Source organism: Anguilla anguilla, chromosome 3 (assembly GCF_013347855.1).
Source record: "Anguilla anguilla isolate fAngAng1 chromosome 3, fAngAng1.pri, whole genome shotgun sequence".
NCBI classification, from domain to species: Eukaryota; Metazoa; Chordata; class Actinopteri; order Anguilliformes; family Anguillidae; genus Anguilla; species Anguilla anguilla.
The window spans coordinates 54,074,203-54,089,375 of record NC_049203.1 but is presented as its reverse complement, the minus strand read 5'-3'; the positions used below and the strand labels follow the sequence as shown (position 1 = coordinate 54,089,375).

The 15,173-nt window shown below is 39.6% G+C and overlaps 1 protein-coding gene across 3 annotated transcripts in view; it reads left to right on the top strand.

Annotated features, from left to right (window-relative positions):
- frmpd3 (FERM and PDZ domain containing 3) overlaps positions 1-15,173 on the top strand; it is a 111,296-nt gene that overhangs the window by 44,063 nt on the left and 52,060 nt on the right. For all 3 annotated transcript variants that reach the window (XM_035409189.1, XM_035409188.1, XM_035409191.1), the window contains exon 2: positions 4,288-4,360. The gene's annotated coding sequence lies outside the window, so the exon portion shown is untranslated. The remainder of the gene's footprint in view (positions 1-4,287; positions 4,361-15,173) is intronic.

Genomic DNA, 15,173 nt, shown 5'->3' with positions numbered 1-15,173 from the left:
GCATCGCCTGATTTGTCCAACTAGCCAGAAACTGCTGCAGTGAACCCTCCCCCCTCCCCCTCCCCCTCTCCCCTGCAGCCTCCACCCCCTGTGATTTCATCACACTTCCTGCCTTTGTAGAAATGACTGGAGACTGTAAATGCTGATGCAGGGATTTTCGCATCGGAGCAGTTTAATCAGATAGCGGCGTACGGCAGTGTTCCCTCCGTCATAGGCTTTCCTTCACCAATCACACATTAAATTCCTCACTGAGGGATGTGCACAGCAGAGACTCGGCCATATTTCAGCTCTTGTGCACCTCAACCCCCCAGCGAGAGAGCCATCCCCGACGGGGATTTATTGCCATTAACAGAGAGGGTGACATGCACGAGCGATTGTAAATAACACAAGAAAAAAGGTTGGCTCTTTTTTTATTTTTTTACCTGTAACTTCCAGTGGTTCCACAGCTAAAGCCGCTGAATGGGAAAACGTGAGCTAACCGCATCACCCCCACCCCCCACCACCTCGACCCTATAGATTGGTTAATATATAACACGTCAGGGGATTTGAACTTGAATGTTAACACCTGAGCCCCCAACCTGACAAATTGCTGCCCAGAGACAGGAGCATTAACGTCTCTATCAGGTATAGAACAGTGCAGTGATTACTACAACATTGCTTAGCTTGCAAAAATCCTTTCCTGACCCAAGCGTATTTTATAAAGGGCAATTTCCCTCTAATTAATGCTACGTACGGTATGTGTGTATGCATTAATGCTATGTATGTGTGTGTTGACAATGTAAACCTTTATGACGATACAATCTCTGCTGGAATCCTAACAAAAACCAAGAAAAGAGAACATATTACACCCGCCCTTGCTGCTCTGCACTGGATTCCTGTTTCTTTTGGAACTGATTTTAAAGTCCTGTTACTTGTATATAAAGCTTTAAATGGCCTAGCACCTTTTTATATCAAAGATAGCCTGTCACCTTATGTACAAACTCGAGCACTTAGATTATCCACAGCGGGCTTACTTAAAGTTACAATCTCGAAGATTTCAGTTTCATTCTCTATGGCGGTACCAATGGCGTGAAGCGGTAATTGCAGGTGTGTTTTTGGACCTCACTTCCCATAGACCCAACCGGATCGCCTGTGTGACGTCAGTCAGTTGGCAGCTGGGCCACGCCAACTATTACACTTATTATTTACTGAATAAAAAATGGTTGTTATGGAAGTAACGTTATGTACATACTCATTCATTGTCTAACATTAGGCTAACTTAAGCTGTCCGGGTTAAAATGCTGTAGCAGACCTGGGGTAGAATTAGTGATGATCAATTTCCACAAACGTTCTTTATCCACCTTTTGCTCGGTATGAACATCTTTACACTGCAGAGAAGAATTTGCGGGATTCGCAGTGGCTCGTGCAATTATGTATCTCGCGCATCATCATCGTGAATGATTGTTGTGTGATATTTTTGAAACAACTGCCTTGTTTCTGGTTTTGCTAGCTAAACTGTTCGGGAACAAAGCTATAATGCACCAAAACTCTGGATCACTCTCCTACAAATATTAGGACAGCAGACTCAGTTGGCAATTTTAAAAAGCAGCTCAAAACCTTGTTTTTAATTTGGCTTTTAATTCATTTTTATTCTGTCCATTGATACTTATTCATATTTTTATTTCTTGTTTTATAAAAAAATTTTTATTGTTATCTTTTATTTTACTCTATTTTATTTATATTATTTTACTTTATTTTCTGCCCACTGATACTTATTCATATTTTTATTCTTGTTTTATAAAAAATTTTATCGTTATCTTTTATTTTACTCATTTATTTTACTCATTACTCATTGACTCTTTCATATTAAATATTTTATTTTATTCATGTTTCCATTTCAATATACACTGTTTTATTCTTCTATGTTTTAAACCCTTATACCTGCTTATGATTGCTGTGCTTTTCCCTGTTTTTGCCTTTTGTTTTTATTGTTCCTGTTAAGCACTTTGAGCTGCAGTCTGAATGAAAGGTGCTTTACAAATAAAGTTATTATTATTATTATTATTATTATTATTATTATTATTATTATATGATCCAAAGACCTTACCAGGGGCCTTGTTTTTATTTATTTATTTATTTATTATTTCATTCATTCATTCATTCTTTCATTTTACAAATTACCAATTTATACCATTGTGTTAACCTTCAACAAACAGAGGATGGTCTTTTTGAAGCTGTTGTCAAGATGGTAGAATCAAATGCAGCACATCCAAACCCACCTATCCACTGGCAGAGCAAAGGAAGTGTGAGTCAACCATTGGACAAATATTTTTAAAAAGCATTACTTTGCTCCCTCTCACTTCAGATTCATTCATGACTTCCTCTTTGACAAAAAAAAAGGCACAGTTGGACATTTCGGCTGCCTGCTGCTCAAGAATTATGTAACCAAAATGGATTGAGTCATCCATTCAGTGAGTGATGCTGTTATTTCGAAAACAGTTCCATCTGAAAAATGGAGACTGGCCCTGTCTGATGTGTCTTGTTATAGGTGATCCCCCACTGACACTGGTCACACTCACTTAATGATGTTCCTGATGCATATCCACATTAGCACTTTCAAGCCTTTACCAAAAGCATTTCCTTCAGATGCCCTGCTTTAGCAGACCATTCCTTTTATACAGCTGTCACGGACCTCAGCAGAATGTTCCAGATTTTAATCAGCAGAATATAAATTGTCTTATTTATTTCTTCTTCTTCTTTTTCATATAATTTCAGCCCATTCACATCCTGATCACTCTTGAGAAATGGGAAAAAAAATGTTGGAACCAGGGCAGAATGGCCCTGATAAGCTATAGCGTTCCAGTTGTCCATGTCATTGGGTAATGATAAGACATGACTGTACTCACAGCTTGTTGTAATACTACTGTGATCAGTGTTGTAGCTGAATAAATTGATATTTTACTTATTCAGAGATGAAACAACTCATCCATGAAATACAAGGGATGGCATTGCTGTTTATGATGTTGTATGTGCTGAGTGCACTTTATTTACTATTTCTACCTACAATAACACAAAAGTCTATCCAATCATTTTGAAAAGTGGGAGGTAGAGGGGTGGGAGGGAGGTGGGGGGGGGGGGGGGGGAATTAAATTGAGTGAAATCTTATCTGCCTTAAGTTTTTTTAAATCCCAGATAGCCTAATACCTTTAGCCGGTAGTGAAAGTAAAATTTGCGCTAAAGTTGCAAATCATAACTGCCATTCCACTGTCGTCAGAGGAACTAGTTTCCTCCAGCTGCATTGGTTTCTTTTGCCAGACATGATCAAATATTTGTCTACTGTCTTTTGATCTTCCTGGTCTTCTCCTGTTAACATTACTGCCCAACAGCTGGACCCTTCTGAGTGTGTACTGAACACTGCACCTGGAAATTTTAAGCTTTTGTGCAATTTCTCATGGGGAATAACCTTGCCACAATATGTTTACTTGGCCCCCTACAAGCTGTGCCTAAGATTATTTTAAGTAAAACTCATCTTTTTGTTTTATTTTAGGTAGAAAACACAGGTGGCCTAATACTTTAGGCCTGTTCTGGATTTGGAACTTCTCTGATATCCTCCCTTAAATAACTAAGTTCAGTTAATTGCAGTTTATAATGCAGCAGAAGATTAAACTTAAAAGTGATCATTTTGTGTCACTTTTACAGTCAATTTTCCTTCAAAGTGCAGTTTTGTGTAGTATTTTTTCTCTGGGGGGCTGAAGGTTCTAACGCCTATCAGTGACACAAAGGGCACGAGACTGGTGCGTGAAACAGTGCGTTTACCGTTGCATCACTTATGATTGGTTACTCACTGAGCCGTGTCCCTTGATTTGAGATTTTCCAGGTCAGTCGCCACACTGCGTATGCCATGTGCACAGCCAGTCGATCTTCTTTTTTCCCCTCAGTGAGGCAGTTTTCTGTTAAATGAAAGCGAACTCCCAGCTCTGTTTATACCAGAAGGTTCTGTTTCTCTGTGCGTATTGTGCTTCCAGTGAAGTGAAGAGACACAGCAACTGGGCTGCGACCAAATACAGTGAGTCAGTGACCCTTACCATACCTTAAAAATGTTGGGTATGCTCAGCCAAACGCTTTCCCCAGGTTGTATGTTCTCACAGACCCTCCCACACCAGGCATCTTTTAAGTTTCCCTGGCAGTGCTCACAGTATTCCACAGTGCTGACTCAATCAACCCTCAACGTGACTTCTGGTAAAGTTCAATGTGTAATCCTCCAGGGCTGGGGTTTCATGTGCGTGTTTGTCTGTCTCCTCTCTGCAGTGGCCTGCTCACCCTGTCTGGAACCAACTGTGATCTCTAACTCCGAGAGCCAAGCCAAGAATTCAGAGAGACTGTAAGTACCCTCGGGTTCAACTCTGACCAGCTGTCGCTACCATCAGCACCATGCTGCTTACCATAACCATGTCCTTTGCCGACACACTCTCCGGATTTGTCAAGCTGAGAGCGGAGCTTTAAGGATTACTTCAGATGCCCCATCAGCAGCACTAATCTTTGTTTGCACAAACACACACAGCACACAACACTTCAAACCAGGCCAGCGTATAGATTACAATATGTAAAACACTGTGCTGTTTTGTCCTACCTGCCACAGAGCAGCACAGATGCTGAATACTGAGCGTTTATGACACAGTACCTGGGCTCAGGGATAATATATTGTTTGTGAATCAATGAGGTTGTTGCCCTATCATCATTGAACCATGACACTGCATGATTAGTACTCATTTTTTACTAGATATTAACTGTGTTGTCCTAATGAGCCATGTAGATTCACACACCCACTCAGACCGAGCAACTTATCAAACTTTTCTCTGCTACGGTACCTCTGTGACACCAAGGCTTTATCACCCAAATGGGAAGAGACACTCATCACTAGAGGTCATGACCCCACCACCGCTTTCCTCATTCTTCACCACTTTATCTGTGATACAATATCTGCAACACTTAATAACATTAAATGCTGTAAATAGTTATAATGAAAAAACTAATATACTGTATATTCAGTAAATTATGCATAATTATATTCAGTAAATGGTACACAGACATTAGAAATAGAACAAATAGAAATGTAATCACTTTTAATCACTTGAACACAAAACACAAAACAAGCATGGTTAAATAAGAAATATATTTTATAAATACATTTTTGCTTTCTGCCGAAATGGCATACATTTAAAAGCAAGCAAAAAAAGTATTAATTGTGTAGTAATTAGCTTGACATTGTAATGTGTTTTACTGAGGTACCACTATGTGTGTGTACAGGATACCTTTACACAGTGTCCAAAAGAAAGTCCTGCAATTGACTACTATAAGCAGATGCTGTCATTAAACTGAAAAAGAGAAAGTTATGCTATCTTGCAGGAAAGATCAGTGGGGAGAATAAATAATTGGGAGACTTGAGGATTTAATGATATCATTGGCATAAATTTAAAGAGAGAAGAAGCGGGAGATGAACAAGTACTGAAAAAGACGCTAATTTGAAGCATTATTGTGCGGTTGTATAATGTACTATCATTGTATTAATAATAAGTCTATTTAATATACACAAATATGCACAAAAACTCTACCAATACAAGCAATGGAAGCAAAATAAGTTGTAGATTGTTAAATCATGGATTTTAAAATCCTTTTCTAATGGTGGCAGCTGAAGTGACACCAAACAAAGAGGAAGGCCTATAACAAATGGTGTGTGAACAGATGCGAATCGCAATCTGGATGTATTCATTTTCCTGAAATATTTAACTGCATTCAGTCATTTTTTGGGAGAATGTTGTTTCAGTATGATAATGACACAGTATTATATCAATGCAAGAAGATGGTTAATATGTGTGCTGTGCTGCCTCTGCAGTAAAACTGAGAGTTTACCCCTTGTGGCGCATGTTGTTTTGATATGGAAAATATCTGCAGGGCTTAATAAACTTGGAATTCAATGAAGGTATATGCTGACACCCCGAAGCATGAACGAGGTTAACAGTTCTCCATAATTCCCTGGAATGGGCTGGCTTTTACAACTGAGCAGGATGCCACTGTGCAGCCACTGTCTCACCCCCTCTCCTTGGGCCTGGCTCCATCATGCACAATTATTATTGCCAAAATTATCTGCCTGTTTATTCTTGACAACTGGCGTTATAGTGCATACTTACTGTTGCGATGTTTGACCAAAAACCTTGCTCAAGGCCTCAGCTGGGAGTCACTCATACAACCTCATGGTAGCAAGTATGATTCCTAAAGCATTATTTTCGATAGCCTCCCACATGTAAATATAAATACATGCAATGCACACATTTCAGATGTGCATTGGGGAAGGAGAGGGAGGGGGCTGAGGCTAGCTGGGGACTAATAGTGAAATCTAATTATGAGCAGCCTTGGAGTGGTGGTTATCCACTCCGCAGAAGGGCACAGAGGAGGGATGCAGGGGTCTGTGGGAGCAGGGGCAGAGGCTGGCAGAGAAAAATTACCCCTGGAACAAATATCAGAATGGGAAGAACGACCGAGGTGCTGGAGAAGGCGAGCGAGATTGTAGCGAGCGATTAGGTGGCCGATCAAGGGCCCAGACAACCGAACAACCAGAATGTGCTCTCGACTCTGACCCTTTGGGCATGTAGGATGAGACACGTGAGGTTTATAAAGTTACTGCCGTCCTTCAGTATCATCATTTGATCTGATCATTTGCCTAGACTGCAGTGTTATGAAGATGCTGCTTTACTACCAGGCTTCTGAAGGTTTACCTGCCTGTCATTTTCTACGGGAGATCTGTAATTCTGAGAAAAGGCTAAATGCTGCGTGCACATACATTTTCACAAGCAATCAGATTTTGCTGTTGAGCGCAAAAACTCTTTTGTACATATATTGTATTCAGCAAAGCTTTTCATTTTGAAAGGCTGTTGTGGAACTAGAGAGAAAAAATAAAGAGTAAGATGCATGCTAAGTGCATCATTAATGGGTGTTTCTGATGAATACAAATCAAAAGATTTTAAGAAAATGTCTGCAGGCTGTTGGCTAACGAATGATGAAAATAAACAAATTGTTCTTGGAATAATTTATTAGTGTAGAGAACTGACCCTGATCAGTATGTGATAGCCGCTACTTAAATATATATATAGGGGAGTGTTATCACTTTTAGTGCACTTGGTATTCTAGACAGGTGTTTCTTCCATAAACAAAGACTCACAGAAATGTCTTAATGGAACAGATGTTTTAATGGAATGGGTGTCTTTAAGATAATCCACATTTGTTTCTTATTTGCATGCATAACATTATACTGTATATATTTATATACAGGCAGGGCAAAACGTCCACAACAAATCAGACGCAAACCCAACAGCAGCCATAAATGGAAGACTAAACATGCTAAGAATGTAAAAAATAATCAAATAAATATGGAATTATATAAATGCATATATAAATAAATGAATTGGTCAGTAATTAAATAAATACTTCATTTTAATTTAACATAAATAATCGACACCTCATGATTGTTCTTTTAACAATTAATGTGATTATATTTTATTTCATAATAACATGTCATATTTCTGAATGGCTTTTCTCATTTCATAATGACACAAGGGTGGATGGATCACCCTTCCTGACATTAATAATATATAGAGAGCACTTTTTATACATAGTCCCCCCATTTCAGGGCACCATAATTCTTGGGACAAATGGATTCACAGCTGTTTTAGATTTGTCAGATCTGTTCAACTGCTTCCTTAGTGCAAGTATAAGAGACCTTTCAGTATGTAGTCTTGATTCTACGGCTTTGAAGTCTGTTATTGGTGTTTGTTAATATGGGGACCAGAGTTGTGCCAATGAAAGTCACAGAAGCCATTCTGAGGCACAGAAATAAGAAAAACGCAGTTTGAGATATATGCAAAATCACCTGTTATTAAAAAGAAAGAGAGCACTGATGAGCTCAGCAAAGGGCCTGGTAGGCTAAGAAAGACCTACGCGGTTCATTACCAAAGAACCCCTAAACACCTGTCCGACAGATCAGAAACAGGAGGCAGACATGGATTTATCAGTGAGTACAGAATTATAGAGGCTACACTGCAAGATGCAAACCACCAGTTAGCCAGCGGCAATGGCGTTTTTATTGGCACAAGTGGATCAGTTGAAAAAAACTACGGCAGTACAAATAATCATAAAGCTGCAACCTTGAAAGACTGTGCCGTAATGTTTGAAAAAGCTGCCCACAAATACTGAAACACTGATCAAGGTTTGTGTAAGCTGTCATTGTGGTTTGCATACCTACATTTTGACAGAGTGTTGTTTTGGCGTCAGCTGAATCTTTTCGTGAAAACGTTACCATAGCCCACACAACATGCATATATTTATTACCTATTGCACTGTTATGTTGTATACCACACAGCTGTGTAACTATGGTTGACTTTCAAATGCAAGCAAGTAAGCTTTTTCGGACATTACTGGGATTGAAAAACAGAATCGTGTGTGGAATAAATAACTTTAGTAGGCCACAGGTACATTATTGCTAGCTAATACACTTGTAAAGTGAATTAATTTTTCACAAAGTTATCCATATCCTATTCCAATATTAGCCTCTTTATTTTCTCAAATACAACATAATATGCACATGTTCGTGGCTATGGATACCTGGTACTTTATGCAAATTGTAGCTACTTTATCTGAACTGTGTTCTGTTGTTGTTCCAACATGAATGACTCGTAATCTGAACACATTTTTTAATGAACTTTGTTCATCCAGAATGTAATGGTAGTCCCTTTGGCTTTGATACATCACTGATTTCGTCACCACTGTGAATAGATGCTTTCTCTAACCCAAAGGCACTGTGGAGGGCATTTGGGCATGAACTAAAGTGTCAAAAGGACTCAGCATCATAACATCATCATGTTATTGGACCCGCACTGTGCTGTTCTCTGCTGGAGCCATGCATGGATGTTGTTGACGCAGGTCTTCTTCCCACTGCTTATTGTTTTTTTTTTTGTTTGTTTGTTTTGCTGTTTTATTAAAAACAGGATCATGTAAAAATACAGTGTAAATACAAAGGTGGCTGAAGTGGACATGTGGATCATAAATGAGAGACTATATTAAACAACACGAAATGAAGTTTAAAAAAGGGAGGGTGGGGGGCCAAATCCCATCAGGCTCCTATCCGTCCACAAAGCCATTGTTTGACGAATGATGGCCAATCACAATGAAGAAGGATTTGAAAAATAATTAGCTCCAACAAATGGTCCTCACCTAAAAATGTCAAAGACTACAACTAAACTTCTCACTTCTCTCTCACCATGGGGAGTCTAAAACGTATGAATCTACCTGGAGACTTGAAGTCTTTTGTCACTTCACAATGTGAACAGCATGTGCCTAAATAAAGAAAACCAAAAGCTCTCCATTGTTTTTTATGTGAATAGGGACAAGCTGTAATCAGCCTTCTCAAAGGACCAAAATGTTTTGCATTGAACCTGGGGTAACTTAGAACTGGATTTTGAAGCTCTAGCTCCATAGCTTTTTCTTTCAGACTTGCAAGGCCAATTAAAAGATGTAAATCTGGGCTAAAACCACAGTGGATGTGAATCTGAGATCTATTTTTATTTTATTTTATTTTTTTAAAAACATTTTTCAGTAATACACTGTGAGGCTATGTGATCCATGCAGTGTTGTGGATCTGCAATGCTTTCATAATGGGTGAGGAGCCCCTGGCAGTGTTAGTGTTACCCAAAGTGGCACTGTTATGTGATTCAGCTCGCATGCTGCAGGACACACCTGAAGCCCCACACACACATCTCCGCGCACCCTGAGCCCTCCTCAGCATAGATGCACACGACCTCCCTCTTACTGCAGATTCTTCTTCTTTCACGGACTGGGAGTGGAGGGCATATATCTTTCATTTTCTTGTTCATTTTTGTTTATGGGAAAACCAGTCTGATGCTTAAAGCACCCTCTTGAAGTTTTTCAGGGAATTATTCACACATCTATTCATTTATTCATATACAGTACACTGTTAAAAGCCCAAAGGTACATTTGTTGGAAGTAAAAATTCTGGCAGAACATTTAAAAATCTTTCACAGTAATATTTCAGTTTTATGAAGTAATGTTAACTTGTGCACTATATTTATTAGCACATGCATTTCGCCCCTACCCTTGTGTTGCCACCACCTCAGCTTATTGCCAACTTAAGCTCTTTTAAACTGGAGGTGCTCGTAATGTGGGAATACTGTATTAATAATTTTCATAATTTTTTATCAATTCGAGAAAATTATGCACTTGAATTTCTTCATCTGTTAAAACATAGATATCACACACACACACGCACACACACACACACACACACACACACACACGTAAATGTTACATAATACATTATGTCTGAAAATGCCCCCATGGTGCATTATACATATTTTGATTTTGACTGCTTCACTGAGGAAAGGTCAGTTCCATCTAGAATTAATCTCAGAGCATCCACAGAATTTAAATGATTCATGGCCATAAAACTCAGGGGTGGTCGGGTAATGAGACATTAGTGACCTTATATGCCAATAAATTTCTTCAACCCCTAGAGTTTTGGGAGAGTAAGGACATGTCTTATGCGCACTTGCTGATTCAAAGTAAAGATTACCAAAGGGTCTTTTTTTTATGGTGTTTTATGAAACAGTTTAACAGCTTCAGTTTTCCTGTGCTCTGTTGTTATGCAAGCTTTAAAGCTTCATTTGATCTGATCTAATTTGACAAAAACCTTCTTTCCAAAATTTTAAATAGAACCCAAAAAAGGAAATGTTAAAGGCAAGAAGCATTCACTTTTAAAATGTCTCTAACAGTTAAGGAAGGCATATAGATTATCTGTGCATGCTCCTGGCATTTGCTGAGGCCATATATATAGTTGACAGTTATTTACGCAGGAAATAGTTTGCTCTCTCTCTCTCTCTCTCTCTCTCTCTCTCTCTCTCTCTCTCTGTTTCCTTCTCTCTCTCTCTCTCATTCCCAGCTGAATGAACTGACTCACGTCTCAGTGAATCAAATGCCGATAAATCTCCTTCAGAGCAGTCAGAGGAGGCTTCGGCGCGTACCTCAGAGGAGCGTCTCCTCAGAATAGCTGCTCGACGCTACAAGGAGCCGCGCAATTCGGGCGAGGTTCTCCCTTCTAAACAAGCTCGAACCGCCTCAGAGTCTGGCGCGCGCTCGGAGGGCCCGCAGGTAGACGGGCGAGCGAAGAGTTAAAGCTCTCAGGAGATCAGGCTCGTCTGCTGTCGGGCGACGCGTCTCGCTGGTGGATGAGACCTCATTAGAGCGGTGACATGTGCAGACTGCCAGCAGGGATCACTGCCGACGCTGCTGGAATTTCAATGATCATCTGTGATCTAAAGATGCAGCTCTTATTTACTTCAGATGCAGGGGAGCTGCTCTGTGCTGTTTCTCATTCAGTTCTCAAACCTGGGAGTCATTGTATCTGGGCTGCTACTCGTACAGGTGAAAGCCCCCCGGTCCGCCAATAAAATAGCAGCCAGCCTCTGGTGGATGACAATCTCTAGCAAGCCCCTTCATCCAACAGCTGGAGATAACACCGTTTCTATATTAAATTTGCACAGTTTATCTCCAAATTGCTTATGCCATCTCACTCTGCTTCCATAACAGAGGTGACATAAATTCACACATAAATCTATGCATACCCATACATACATAACCTTACATGCAAACACACACACACGCACACACCTACACACACACAAACAAACACACACACACACACACACACACAGAGTAATATGAATGACTGAAATGGTGTCCGTCATTCTCCTTTCTGCCTTATCTATGGCCATGAATAATTCTGCTGCCCAGCAGAGATAGTCAGCAATTTTTCTTGTTTTTTTATGGACATGGTTTATTTTGTTGCTTGTTTAGTTTGTCAAACAAGATAGACAGGATCATCTTACAGAAAGTGACATGCAGATATATCCTAAACCCTCGATTAAACCAGATGGAGCTGTTTGAGTTTTCCATATGCACAGCTTGAGTGCTGTTTAACAACATAAGTCCTTTTTACAGCTGATCTGTTGCAAGTCTGTAAAAACAAACACACACAGAGGCCCATAGAAACCAATCCCCCATAACAGGTAGCAAATGCTCAAGTGATAAAAAGGTCACTCTGCTCCTGGACCTATAGACATTATCAGATCAAATTGACAATGCAGTCCATTTACAAAGGGTTGGGTCGAGAGTCATGGCCCACTGCAGATCAAGGTGACTAAGGTTGCATTTACACCGCAAGTCTTGATGCCCAGTTCAGATTTTTTTTGCCTATATTCGATTTTTGAGTGCTTGTTTATATTTCCTTTTAAAGTGACCCATATCCAAAATCATTGTTTACACGGTTTATATTTGAAACAACCCGCATGCGTACATGAGGGTTTGGTTACCGATACGAAAGTAAACAACCACACTACCCTGGCCATATCGCCATCTACAATGGACAAAAAACGAGACAAAAATCATAATTCAAGCATCTTAGGTCCGCAGTAAACATGTAACCTGTATTTTGGCCTATACAGACTCGCCCCACATACTTAATCTAGGTATTCACCACTGATCAACATGATCAGCAGTAAACTACTCTGTTCATTAGACTGACTTGCTTCAGATCAGTCGCTAGAAGCAACCATCTTCAGGTTGAAACAAGTTGATGCTGTTATTTTGCATCATACAAAGAGATTTTCTAACACCTCTTTGAATTCAAGAGAGAGGTTCTCACTAGCCATCAGACTGGGTTAACTGGCTGAAACATAACACATAGCTGAACAATGATGTCTTTAAAAAGAGCTGGTAAGAGAGCACTGCCTCTGGTGTTAGGGATTTAGGGTAAGGCATGTCTGCAGAGGAAGGGGTGTATCCTCGCATGCATTCCCTTTCCCTGTCTACAACAATGTTTCTAAAAGAAATTAATAAATACAACCCAAATACAACAAGTAATAGTGAACTCTATTGATTTGCTTCTTGTTTATGATTAATGTCTATTTTACAATAGCCTGAGGGATAAACAGTAAAATGAACAGAGTACTTCTTTATCTATTCCCTTCTACAGCATACTGTACTCTCAATTGCATGTTTTATCGCCTGTTGCTATAGTTACTTCAGAATATTTCAATTTGAAATGTGACTCTTCTTTGCACATTCCAACATATTGATTTGCTTTACCTACCTGTTAAAAATGTATGATCTTGTGCTTTGCATAATGTTTACACAGCATAATGTATTACCTCTGATAGAAAACATAGTGTATATAGAAAACTAACTCTTATAGTGTATATTTTATGCCTCTTGGACTATACAAACCCTGTGAGAGTTTGAGTTGAATGAACGCATTTGAACATTTATGAATATTTTATTGAATACGTACAACATTGTCCAATCCCATGTTCATAATCATTCTACATTATGCCAGGGAAACACTTCATTGTGCATATCATAAGCAATAAGTTGTTTATAGCAAGTTATAACACCATCCATCCTGACAGGCATTGCCAGTCATATGGTCTGAGTATCTCCCTTAGCTGTTCAATAACTGTATGGAAGTTTTACTATGCCAGGTTTTAAATGGTTTAAAAGAATATGATAGCAATGCAGGTTCTTTACTTCTGATGATAATACAGGTACAGTATGTAGGCTTTATAGAGTGTCACATTAATGATGGCTTTTCCAACTCAGAAGTTTATTCGGCCATGGGTTCCTCTGCAGATTTCCAATGTTCGTCTCCCATAGGGATTTCATTTTCAGCAGAAAATAAGGTCTGTGTTTAACATGAGCCTAAGAGTTAGGTTTCTCAGTAATGCGTACTTACTTCCGTATTGTAAGACTACAAACTGTTACACTCTATTAGACTATTAGAACTTCAGAACTTCAAATTGTTCCCAAACATTGCTGAAACACTGCATGATCACATGCATGTCATTGCTTGCCCTCTTAAGAGTCTATAAGGATTTGTGATGTCTTCAGGAGACACTTCCTATTTCCATTTCCATGACAGCCCAACCATTTTAATTTTAACTTTGTTAGCTGACCATCAATGTATGGGGTTTGTCCAATAAACTGGTCAGCCTCTTAGCAAAGTAGCCTCTTGTCTGCAAAAGATTTCAACAGAACAATCAAAGACTTTCTAATTAGTAAATTCCACAAGATGAACATTGTTTCAAAACCCATCAAGCTCAAATGGGCAACACATCCCTAAACTGTGGCATCTAATTAGATAATCTGTCATACTGGGTGACCTGCCACTCAAATTAATGAATTGTGTTTTCCTTTGCTCAAGTTAATGAGCCCATTATTTATAATGTCTATTAATGCATTGTAAATGCTATCACTTTTGCAGGGAATTCATAATAATAAACAAATTCTATGAGACAAATGTTACCTGTGTGTGTGTGTGGCATGGTGGCGCAGTGAGTAGCACTGTTGCCTCACATTAAGTTCAAATCCCGGCCAGGGCCTTTCTGTGTGGAGTACTCCAGTTACTCGAGGGTATTACGGGTACTCCAGTTACCTCCACAGTCCAAAGACATGCAGGTTAGGTGAATTGAAGTGTCTAAATTGCCCATAAGTATGAGTCTTGAGACCTCTTTGAATTCAAGATAGAGGTTCTCACAAGCCATCAGACTGGGTTAACTGGCTGAATCATAAAACATAGCTGTACAATGATGTCTTTAAAAATAGCTGGTATGAGAGCACTGCCACTGGGGTTGGCGGAGGGATTTAGAGTAAGGCATAAAAAGGAGAGGACCAAAGACAGACGACTGAACCCTGGGGGATCACGTGTAGAGTGAATCATGTAGGGTCTCAAAACTGCACCCCACAAAGCAACATGCAATGAGCAACCATCGAGATAGGAAATAAACCATGTGAGAGGGAGGACAGCCAGATGCCATGCCCAGAGGCTGCAGACAAGTCAAGTAGGATCGGAACGGAAGAGAGAGAAACTAACCTTATGGAGTTCAGCTTCTCGATGATTGTAAGGAAAGTCATCTCTGTTGAGTAGCCAGCCCTGAAAATAGACTGGTGAGGGTCTAGGAGGTCATCTCAAGAGAAAGATATTTGGTTGAAAACAGAATATTAAATGATTTGAGAAAGAGAGGAAAGAAGAGAGGCGAGGTGGTGGCTCTACGTAGAAAAGGGCTCAAGAGTAGGTT